The sequence below is a fragment of the Octodon degus genome, unplaced genomic scaffold, assembly GCF_000260255.1.
Source record: "Octodon degus isolate 3935 unplaced genomic scaffold, OctDeg1.0 scaffold00129, whole genome shotgun sequence".
NCBI lineage: Eukaryota > Metazoa > Chordata > Mammalia > Rodentia > Octodontidae > Octodon > Octodon degus.
In genome coordinates this window covers 1,060,617-1,072,344 of record NW_004524705.1, presented here as the reverse complement: position 1 = coordinate 1,072,344, position 11,728 = coordinate 1,060,617, and the positions used below count along the sequence as shown (strand labels likewise).

Sequence of the window (11,728 nt, the reverse complement as noted above, 5' to 3'; positions counted from 1 at the left end):
ATTTTTAAAAAAAAATTTTCCTGATACTATTATGTTGGCTTTCAAAATTTCAAAACTTAAATTCCTTTCTTTTATCTCTATGATAATTGGCTCTAAGACAAGACGGTAGCCTTGATTCACTTTGTTTACTCCCCTGGCATGTTCTGAAATGGATTTGTGAAGACCTGCATGTTCCGTTTAGTACTGGGAAGAAAAATATGCAGAGGGCTGTTTAAGCTCTGTGAAGTTGAATAGAACGGTGTCTGAGTGACAGCATATAATTACAGCTCACTAAGGACATGGTACGAAATGTACCGATTCCACCTCTTCAAGTCTAGCAGAGAACAAAGTGCCTCCTGGAGATATGAGATTAGTAAAATATCAAAAGAAATAATTTTTAGAGCAACATTTTCTTAGGTAGAGCTATCAGAACAGGAAGAATTTTTGCTAAAATTTAATAAGCTCATACCACCCATAATGGATTAGAACCTATACTCCTTATGTGTGGTTTAATTGAAATTTATCATTTGTTTTCATTTTATTGTTTTCCAAAACTACTTGTCCAAGGCATGGTGGGGCAGGCCTGTAATCCCAGCAATTGGGAAGCTGAGGCAAGAGGATTCCCATGAGCTCCAGGCCAGCCTGGCCTGAACTACATAGTGAGACTCTGTCTCAAACCCCTCTGCCCACAAAAGAATATTGGCCCACGGACCCCTGGCCAACTCTCCTGGAAAACATGAATGAGTTCAGGAACCCAGGAGAAGCCAGTAAGGACCGTGGATTGCTCCTGGGCCCAGCCCCGGGATGAGAACTGGAACCGCAGCCACTCCTCATGTTCCCAGGTACCCCTCCTCCCATCCTAGTCCAGGCCAGTGATTGGCTCCCCCTCCTCTCACACTCCAGACTCTGCCCTGTCACAAGTCCAAAGTAACGGTGCCAGGCACCCAGGACAGGACCCCGCTGCCCCTCGTCCATCATGTCCTGCTTGCTTTCCTTGGCACTGGGACAAAACGCTCAGGCCCCCAGCTCCTGGAGGAGACCAGAGCTGAGGCTGGCGCTGCATGCAGTCACGTGGCTCCAAAGCAGAGGCAGGCGTGCTCACCTCATGGCCACCCCTACTGTCTCCAGCCCAGATGCCCCAGCCTCAGTGGTGCAGGCAACCACACCCCTCACGGCTCAGTCACCTTCCCCAACCTCCTGTGGGCTCACATGGCTCTTACGGACATCAGGATAGGAACCATGATAGCAGCCGACTCCTTAGTCCATGGTGGTGTGTGCTACAGCAAAGATGAGACATCAACAAAAGACAAGAATCAAGGACAAACAAAACTCGCCTCCAGGGCTGGCCAGATAGCTCAGCGGACTAAGTGCTTGCTTAGGCAAGCACAGGGGCCAGGGTTTGAACCCCCCAGGTGCACTGAGCTGGTGATGGAGTCAGGGCTTGGTGGCACATACCTGCAGTCCCAGCACCAGGGAGGCAGGAAACAGGAGGATCACTATGAGTCCAAACTGTGTAGTGAGAGCCTGCACAAAACCCAAAACAAAACAGGAAGTTGCAGCCCATCTGTCCTGTCTGTCCCATGTCATACAAGCTCAAAGGAAGGCCCAAGAACAGTCTTATTTGAAAATCTGTCTTAAAACTTTCATGGTTTGTGTGTCGTTGTTCCCCAAAAGCCTCATGCAGTCATGGGGCCATTGCTGGAGATCGGCTGATCCATGATCCGGTGCTGGGACTCTGGGTGTGAGGGCCGCACCTGCCCTGGGGTGGGTAATGAGCATTACAGTGTAAGGAGGGGAAAGTGGCTAGCTAGCTGCTCCGCCCTTTACTTTTGCTGTTTTCCTCAGCCATGAACCGCTGCCTCTGCCTTGGAGCCAGCTTAGTATGAGCTGAAGCCATCACTAACTGTGATCTGAGTAAACCTCTCCTTCCTTCACTTTAGGTGGTGGGTGTTTTGTCCCAGCACTGAGAGAAGAACAACTGAGACAAAGCCTAAGTGAGATTTTCTCCCTTCAAGTATCTTATCAGTTTACTAGAGGAATACATATAGCCACTCTCTATATAGTATATAAAATATTAATCCCAAACTGAGCAGAAACCCCGGTGTGTGCCTGGAATCCCAGCTGCTAAGGAGGCTGAGACAGGAGGATCTCAAGTTCGAATCTAACCTGAGCAATTTAGCAGACCCCTGTCTCACAGTAAAAATAAACTCTAAAGAAGGCACAGCTGGAATGTAGCTGAGTGGTAGTGTCCTGCAGCAGGGCAGGTTTGTGCTCTGCACCTCCACACCTGGGCCCTGCAAATGCTGGCTGGTGACAGCCACACCAGGTACAACAACACCTGGCACAGGGGCAGGGCTCTACCTGCCCTGCTCCTCTGGATTTATAAAGGTTCACTAAAGCGAGACTTCCCAGGTTTGAGGAATTTGAACTAAGGAAGAAGAGAAGGCTGTTTTGTCCCCTGGACTCATCTGTGCAACCCAGGGATGAGGGGAAAGTTTTGGCTTGGCCCAGAGTCTGAGGCCATCTTTTTTTGCTTTTGTTGTTGTGGTGCTAGGGCCTGAATCCAGAGCTTTTGCACCGAGCCGCATGGCCAACCCCTTTTCTCACTAGGGCAGTAAGCTGCCCAGGCTGGGACTGAACATGCGGTCCTCCTGCCTCAGGATCTCTGAGTGCTGGGGCGACAGCAGTGCATGCTCACGCTAGGCTGTCGGTTCACTTCTTTATTCCCTCCGTGCATCCAGAGCCCCTCCTGTGTGCCAGGTACCGAGCCGAAGTGCAGAGATAGCTGCAGCCTCGTTACGGCAGCCAGGACCCTCTGCCCACAGTGGAAGCCCCCTGGGGGTCCAAAGGGGCGCTGAGGCTGTTACACCCTGGAACGCTGCAGTCCAATCTCTAGCACCCCGACCAGGGCCCAGGCTAGGTGTCAATCCCGTGCAGCCACAGTTGAGGGTTCAAGGACAGCACCAGGGCCTCCCCCAGGCCTTGGCCTCTCCGAAGGCCCACTTTCCCCCCAGGAAGGAGTAGCTCTGAGTCTTTCTGTTCGTGACCCCCTGGAGCGTGCTGATTCTCCTGGAAAAGGTGGAAGAGATGCAGGAAACTAGAGAGGCCAGCGAGGGCCAGGAACTGGCCAGGACCAGCACCCGGGAAACCAGAGAGAGCAGGAACCACAGTCACTCCACCTCACTGGGCTCCTATTTGCATACAGCCTTCCTCCCACGTCCTTCAGAAGAAAAGCAGTCACCATCAAACCGCTCCTTCCCTCACCCTGAGTGGAAGTCTTGTTGGAAAATATTGGAATACACCCCCAACACAGCACAGGAGAGGGAGGCAAAGCCGCTCCCGCCTCTCTGGTGAATCTTGCCAAGCACCTCCCCTTAAAGACAGCGTCTCCGAGCTCACAGGCTCAGAAAGGGAGGAACTCAATCCATGTGCAGGTCATCCCTTGCAGTGACACTCAGTGCCATGGGGAAGGAGCAGCCCAGGGCTGCACCCAATGGGGGTTAGGGAGAGAAGCCTCCCGCCCTTCCGCCTCTCCTGCTGCATCCTGCGGCTGACGCTGCTTGCTGTTCTTGGTCACCTCCTGTCCTTCCTCCTCTCCCTGGCCCAGCACTGGGAGACAAGTATTGGCTTGCGCAACCCTGCCTGCCCATCCTTCCCACAGCCCTGTCCATTTGTCCGTGCTGCATTCTCCTTGTGGCCTTGAGCTTCCATGCCAGAGCAGTCCTGGGGTCCTGCTTGGCCACTTAAGCCCTGGGGACCTGCGCTTGAGACTGCCGACCCCATTTCACGGTGGCTCGTTTTCAAGACCGAGGAGAGAGCCAGATGTTCCCGAGTTTGGGGAAATGGAAGGCTTTTCATGACATCAGACAGGCCGGGGTGCCAGGAGGTCAGAAATGGCCTGCTGCAGCCAAAGGACACGGGTTCCAGTGCCAAGAGCCAAGTGAACCCTCACTGCCACAAACCAGGCCCAGGGACCGCCTTATACACAGCCACGTTGGGGGAGGGCAGGGCGGATGGGTTTTTGCGTCTAATGCTGCTGGGTGGATTCTCGTGGGGTACAGCTAGGAGCAGAACAATGTCGCCCATGGCACCCGGTGCCTAGGCCGTCGGGCTCCTGAGACCTTGCTGTTCACACTCTCGGCAGCATAGCTAAAGGCTCTAACCACGCCACATCTCGCCAGCACTGTCATTGTCTGGCTTTCTCATTACCAAGTGCGCGTCAGAATCTCTCCTAACCCTCGGGCAGGGCTCAGGTCACTCGCCAGGCCTACGCATCCCACTGGCCCCGCAGGAAAGTTTGCTTAGTTTTCCGTTCACCCTTGGTGCCAGCTCTGAGCGGGCAGCGTACCTCAGCTCTGCAGGTTCTGGCTGGGATTTGAAGCTATCTCCGCTGCAGGTCAAGGCCGCCATTTCCTCTAATAAAAGTGTACTAACGATGACAGCCGTGTGATTCCTAATTGACAATAGCAAATCAAGCACACGTCCCGCTCCGCCTTGAGGCCTGGCGAGAGCAGTAGTGAGTAAACCGCCCCAGAAGCCAGCGCGGAGGAGGGACGCACAGCTCCCTGCGGGTTATGGCAGGACGCTTGACGGAGCACCTCCCGCCAAGGTGCTCATCAAGTGTAAGCATCTGCTTTGGTTAGAACACAGAGGATTTCAGAGGCATCAAACCACAAGGGCAGGAGTCGTGTGCGCCCTGCGGCCGCGCTGTGCTGGCCTTACGCAACCGCGCCCGCCAGACCTCGGTCTGCCCGGTGCCGGGAGCCGCGCAGCTTCCAGGCCCAGGCACCTCCAGCCAGGGCGGGCGCGGAGCCGCTCTGCGCCGCCGCACCCGTCCTGGCTCCGGTCCTGAGGCTCCTCAGCGACGCAGAGAGCCCTGCAGGTGCCTTCGTAAATGGGGACAGTAACACTTATACCTGCTTCTTTCAGGGTGTGCTCGCTGGACCAACCTGCGACCAGCACTAGGTATAATCTTGTCTTACTCACTTTCTCATCACTAGGACAAAATACTTGATTGATTGATTTATTTATTAATACTTGATTCCTGTGACCAAAAGGAGAGGTTTCAGCCCAGGACTGCCAGCTCCAAGGCAGGAAGAGGGCCTGGTGGAGGGCCTTTTGGAGGGGCTGTTCAGGGCGTGGTGTGCAGGAAGGGTGGATCCGGGAGCGAGATGGGCGCAGCCCCGTCTGGTGGTTCCAGACGCGTGAACCACCACAAATCTAGAAACTAAATTACGGATCAGGGCATCTTCCTTTAACACTCAAATACTACCGGCTGAGCACACCTTCCCAAGTCAGCAGGATGGGTTCAGACACCCTGTCCCACCCATGCCTCAGCCCCTCTCCTGGGAGAGGCCAGTCCTAAGTTCACCCTCCAGCAGGGACAGATCAGCCCCCGAGGGCAGACAGACCCAGAGGGACCCACAGCATGGAGTGACAGAAAGTGAGACATGCTGACCACCCTCTTTCCTGCCACTGCCACGAACCCCAGTGTCACAGACCAACGGGCATCCATATGCCACGGTTCTGGGGGCCAGGAAGTCAGGCTCAGCATGTGGTGAGGGCTGGGGCCTCCATTCCAAGATGGCGCCATGCTGAGCACCCTCAGCAGAGAGGGATGGAAGCTGTGTCCCCTCGGAGAGAAGAGCAGCCACACGGCCTTCTGACAGTCCTCTCCCTTCAGTGAAGTGTCCGCATAGGGGCTTGGGGCACACACTCAGACCTCAGCACCCTGTGATGTGGGGTACCCTCCTCTAATACGTTACGCAGCATTGATGTCCCTGGGCCAAAGCATCCAGCAACTGGGCACCCACAATGCTGTGAAAGGCTTTGCCCAGTGCTGGGGTGACACTGGACAGTGAGGCCGAGTTGGGGTTCAGGCACCAGCACCCCTGGCTCCAAGAAGACTGTTTTTGGGTCTCCTGTCCTGCGTGTTTCTGCCAGTCTCTCTTCACCCTCTGCCTGTTCTAGCAACCTCTGCCGGCTGTCAGCAGCTGGACGGGGAGCCAGGAACAGTGACCTAGGCCATCCTGACGCCTAGAACCTGAGTGCTGCCTGCGGGGGCGGCAGGACTTTCACAGGTGTGATTCCGTTAAACATGAAGAGGTGGGTATAGTGGCCCATGCCTGTAATCCCAGTAGTCTGAAGGCTGAGGCAGGAGGATTGCTGAGTTTAGAGCCAGTCTGCTCTACCTAGCAAGACCCTGTTTATATAAGGAAAAAAGAAAAAGAAGCATGAACACTCTCAAGTGGAAGGCTGCCAAGGGTGCTCTACGATGGTCTCTATGCGACGGTGGTGAGGCAGCCCGGGAGGTGGAGGCAGGAAAGCAGGGTGAAGAGGTGGTGAGGCAGCCCGGGAGGTGGAGGCAGGAAAGTAGGGTGAAGGGAAGGGGAGAGCGGGAGAGACCTGTGTGAGAAGGGAGGGGCCGCCCAGCAAGCTGTGCGGAGCAGCTGTGGAAAGCTGGAATCTTGGCCGCAGGCGTGGTGCATGCCTGTGATCCCAGCACCCTGGGAGGCAGAGGCAGGAGAACTGCACGATCAGGTTCAGCCAGGACGTTTAACAACAGAGCAGACCCTACGCCAAGACAGAGCTGCTGGAGATGCAGCTCTGTTCAAAGGCCCTGAGCTCCACCCTCAGGGTCGCCGACCAAGAAAAAAGTGATCTTGTCTCCCTCCGCCTCTCCAGGTGGCCCACAATGAGCAGAGGCCAAGCCTGGCTTCGGCTTCCTCTCAGCGGTGTTTCCACATGGGAGCACTGGGTGGGTCTTTGCTAGGTGTGTTGTGGTGCTTGCCACAGCAGGATAAGGTGTAAATCCCAGAGAAAAAGCGAGAAGGCTGCTCCCGCCCGCCCCAGCCTGGCAGTGTGTAAAGACCCAGGACGGGGGTGGGGATGTGCGTGATTGCTTGTGACCAGCGAAGCAGCGTGAGCTGGGAGTGCACACACATGCACATATGCACATGTGCATGTACACACACACAGATCAGCACACACGGGCACATTCACATGCTCATATACACACACGCACAGCACATTCACAGACATACATGCATGCACACATGCACACTGCACAATGCACATGCACACGTGCTGGCTACAGTCAGAGTAGCACAGGTGAGGCCTGGCTGGGGGCGTCGCCAGCGGTGCTGGGGGCGTGACCGTGGGCGTGGCTTGCGGCTTGGGCGGAGCTCGACCCCGTCGGTCCCCCACGTAGTGCAGCCCCAGCTCCTGTCCGGTGCGGGTGGCTCTGTCTGGCTGCCCTGCAGTCACGGTCCAGGTCGGGCGGGCGGCGCCGGCTCTACGGGGCGGGGCCTTGCGGGGGATGGGAACGGGCGGTCGGGGCCACCAGGTCCGTAGAGCCCTGGCTCCCAGGCCGCGCTCCTGCTGTGCTCCCGGAGGTCGGCGCCAGTGTTGTGGGGCCTCGCGGCGGGTGCGGGAGTCGCTATCCCTTCCTCTTCCGTCCTCCTCTGTCTTCTGCCCGCCGGGGTGCAGGCCAGGTGGCTCAGCCACTGGTGACGCCGGAGCGGTGGAGGGGACCGAGGGTAGAGACCCCGGTAGAGACCTTCCCGTCTCGGCCTTCCGCGAGGCGCGCCCCGCCTCCGTGCTCCACGCCGGTCACCTGTCGTCATCACCTTCCCTGCCCTTCATCGCCCGCCGTCCCGTCCCCCGCGCGTCCCCTGCCCTGGCCTCTCCATCCCTGCCTCACCTTCTTCTGCCCTTCGCAGCTCCTCGGCAGGCGCGATCCGGAGGAAGGGGGCCGAGGCAGCCCGGACACCGCCGGCACCCTCGCAGCCGGAGACCCGGACTCCCCCCGGAGGTGCAGGTCTGTGCCAGCCTCCCCTTTCTTGCACGCTGCGGCCCGGGAGGGCAGGGTGCAGCTGGCGGGGGCTGGGGTCCTGGCGCCAGTGCTCCGCAGGACAGTGTGGTCGCACTGTCAGGACGACCTGGGCCCACCTGGGTTCTTCCATGGCCGGCGCTTGCTGGTTAGGAGCCCTGTCCCTGGCCTGGCTGCTGTGGGTGGGACCCTTCCTTGGGCCCCAGGTCGGTGCCCTTCCTGGGCGGTGGCAGTGTCTCTGGGAGGGAGGTGACCCTGAGCCCCGTGGGGACAATGAAGCTGCCTCTGATGGAGCAAGGTGGCAGCAAACAGGAGAAGCCCAGGAGGAGAGAGGGGCTCCGTGCTGGGCCCCAGATGGGGCCAGGAGCTGCTGCTGCTGCTGGGCATGGGGAGTGGGCCTGGCCCTGCTCATGCAGGCCCTGCATACGAACCTTTCCTGGGGAACCAGGGCCCTGTGCATGCCAGACAAGCTTCCTACCACTGAACCGTGTCCCCAGCCGGCCCTGTGACCCTGGTGCCAGCGCAGGGACGAGAACCTGTGGCCTGAAACCTCAGCCCAAGTGCTCAGGTGCTCGGGGCCTGTGCTTGGAGACCTATTTGGAGCTTGGCACACATGAACTCCTCGGTGGCTACATCTGGCTTTTAGAACCCTTAGAGCCATCTGCTGTCAGGTAGACTGTCCCCACAACAGGATGAGGACACAGTGCTGTGGTCTTACCAGCAGGTAAACTGGAGCCAAGTGCCGGCTGGGTCTGGCACTGACGCAGGGACCAGGCTTTGATCTTCCAGCTCTCTGTGCAGCTCCCACCCGTCTCCTGTGCCCAGACAGCACCCTCTATGGGGGAAGGTGGAGCCATGGGAGGGAGAGGGAAGGCTAAAGGAGATGACTGCTCCACCCTGGAAAGGGAGACTGAAGAGAGGGTTTGAAATAGACCCCAGGAAGAGCAGGCTGTCACTGCAAGATAGCTCTGAAGACCCTCAGCCTGGCTCTGCCTGCTGGGAGCCTCACAGGCCAGGAGTTGCAGCTAGATCCCCTCCGTAGAAGTTGCTCACTGGAATGAGGGGACACTGAGCAAAGGATGCAGAAACATGCGTGGAAAGTACAGTGCCTTTTTACAATGTAGAATCTATCAGAGGTGAGACACGCTGCCGTAAATCCCCTGAGTCCTCCTGGCGTCAGGCACGCCCTTCCCATCGTCCTGGCCACCTTTGGCGGCAGCTCTGGAGGCTCTTTCTCAAGGGTCTTCAGTTGTGCTGTCCTGGCTGCCTCGGTGTCCTTCACTGATTCACAGTGCGGGTCTTTCGTGGTCATTCTGACTTTGGGGAGGAGCCAGAAGTCCCCCAGGGCCAGGTCTGGTGAACAGAGTGGCAGAGATACGACCTTGTGCCTTTACGGTCTGCCTTTCCATTGGATGGCGCCTGGCGGCAGCAGTCACCATGTTTCTGATTTCACCTGGTAGCCGCTCAGGTAGATGGCTCCAGAGCTGCTGCCGAAAGCATCAAGGATGGTGGGATGAGTGGTCAACCAAGGGGGTCTTTGAGGGGGACTCGTGGCCCTGTGTCTTTCACAGTGGTTGTTTACTTAGTAAACACACACTGAGCTTCTCCTTGCTGTCCCTGCACTTGACGCTGCTGCAGGGTAGCACAGGGAGTGGCCTGCCTCCTGCAGACCTGGGCTGCGGCCCGGCAGATGCCAGCAGGCTCCTTCTTGGAGTCAGAACCCATGTGGGTGACAGGCAAGCAAACCCAGTAGGGTTCCCAACAAGGAGTATAAAGACCTGACCTCAAGTGGGAAAGAAGGGGTGACAGGTTTCACCTGGCTCCGTGACCTGGGCAGCTTTCATTTCCTCCTGCAGGAACCAGGGGAAACCTTGGAGGAAGGGACCAGAGTGGAGCCTGGGGTCCCCCAACGGATTGCAGGGGCTTCCTGCTTGTCCGGAGTGCCTGGGGCTGCATGTGTTAGGTTCTGGAGCTTATAGTCACCTGCAGGTTGTTATCTTGTTTATTTTATTTTATTTTATTTTATTTTTTTGGCGGAACCAGGGGTCAAACTCAGGTCCTCGCGCTTGCCAGGGAAGCGCTTATTCCACTGAGCCATCTCCCCGGCCCTTGTTCTCTTGTTTGTGGTGTGAGACTTGGCCCCAGGCTCTTGCCCTGAGCTACATCCAGGATTCCCAGGCACACACTTCTTTCTTTGAGATAGGATCTTGCTAGATTGCTTGCTGAGGCTGGGCTTAAACCTGCAACTTCGCAGCCTCCCAAGGTACTGGGATTGCAGGTGTCACCATGTCTCGCTCTCCCCACCCTTCCTCAATACTGCGGTCTGAATACAGGGAGCCCTGATGTACACTCTCAGCACTTTGGGTCTATTTTTAAATTTTGAGACAAGGTCTCACCAAGTTGCCCAGGCAAGGCTCAAACTTATGATGCTCCTGCCTTGGCACATGGGTGGCTGGGATGACAGGAGTGCACCTCTGGCCCGCCAGGTCAGGTGTTCTGGTGGGAGCTCCTGGCCTCTGAGCTTCCGTGCGGGCAGGGCTTCTGTCTGCAGCCGCCTGCACTGCTCTTTACGCCATTGGTCCCAGGGCACTGCCTTCTTTCCCCCCCATTTGTTTGCTCACCACCAAGGTAGGTGGGCTCCTGGCCAGCCTCTCAGGGTGGGAACCATTCCTGGGGCTGGTGCCCTGGTGACAGGTTTTCTGGGGCTGGGAGCTCTGCGCTGCACTGCAGGTGCTCCCTGCGGCCAGAGGCGGCCTTGTCACTCTCCTCCTCCAAGGCTGATCTTGCAAGTACAAATCTTTTTGTGTCTGTTTTTACAATGAAAATGAAATCACTAGGGCCGGCCAAATAACTCAGTGGATGAAAGCACCTGCAAACAGGTGCAGCGGCTGGAGGTTCGATCCCCAGGCTTGCTGTGCCGGCCCGCCCCTGGGGCGCATACATCTGTAACCCCAGCTTTTGGGAGGCTGTAAGCAGGTAGATCACTCGAGTCTGATCTAGTAGTGGGACCCTGAACACCCTGTAGACCCTTCCCTAAAATAAATGCAAAAAAAAAAAAAATTAAAAGCAATTTTAAGAAAGGAAATGAAATCACTAAAATTGTGATGGGGTCTCTGGAGCTGAGAGAAGCCCGAGAGCTGTGGTGACCTGGCCAGGCTGAGTCGGGGCTGCGCAGGCACCCTGAGGTCGGGGCTGCCTGCAGTGAGCAGGGTTTCACTAACATCGGAGAGACGGTAGTTGGGAATCGTGAGGAAATGAGTGAGGAAGACGTGCTCCTCCTGTGTTTTACTTGTTGGAGCCCCTTTGTGTTTACAGAATGTTGACATTGTTTTTCTGTTACTTAAATAGGCTGTGGATTAGAGACATGATGTTTGTTTTGCTTTCTTTTTGAGACAGGGTCTCACTTTGTAGTCTAGGCTGGGCTTGAACTCCAGGTTGCTGTGGCTTGTGTCTAGTTGTCCCCCTCAAAGCCTCGTGCAGTCATGGGGCAGCTTCTGGAGTTTGTGACTGAATCGTGATCCAGTTCCGGCATTAAGGGTGTAAGTGCCTTAGGGTGATACTCTGCCTCACAACGTCAGGAGGGAGAGGGGCTCGCCTTGCCTCGGCTGCTGCCACCCGCCCCCTTGCCCTCTCGCTCTCGGCCACATGTGCCACTCTGTGTGGAGCCAGCTGGGTGTGGACTGAAACCTCAGCTAGCCATGGACTAAATAAATCCTTCCTTCATTTTGGGTGGCGAGTATTTGTCCCAGCAGTGAGAGAAGAGAAACCGAGACGGAGGTGATGGTGCCTCAGCCTCTGAGTCCTGGGATTTCAGAGGTGTGACGCCACAGCATGAGGCACAATTTTCTTATTTATTTATTTTTTATTTTTTTTAAATATAATTTCCAATTCAGCAGTTTTTTTTTGTTTGTTTGTTTT

At 56.4% G+C, this 11,728-nt stretch overlaps 1 protein-coding gene across 1 annotated transcript in view; it reads left to right on the top strand.

Annotated features, from left to right (window-relative positions):
* The first annotated feature begins 7,195 nt into the window (after positions 1 to 7,195).
* The window catches only part of Ankrd34b (ankyrin repeat domain 34B), a 13,722-nt gene continuing 9,189 nt past the window's right edge, over positions 7,196 to 11,728 (top strand). The window contains exons 1-2 of the mRNA XM_023700976.1: positions 7,196 to 7,252; positions 7,701 to 7,798. The gene's annotated coding sequence lies outside the window, so the exon portion shown is untranslated. The remainder of the gene's footprint in view (positions 7,253 to 7,700; positions 7,799 to 11,728) is intronic.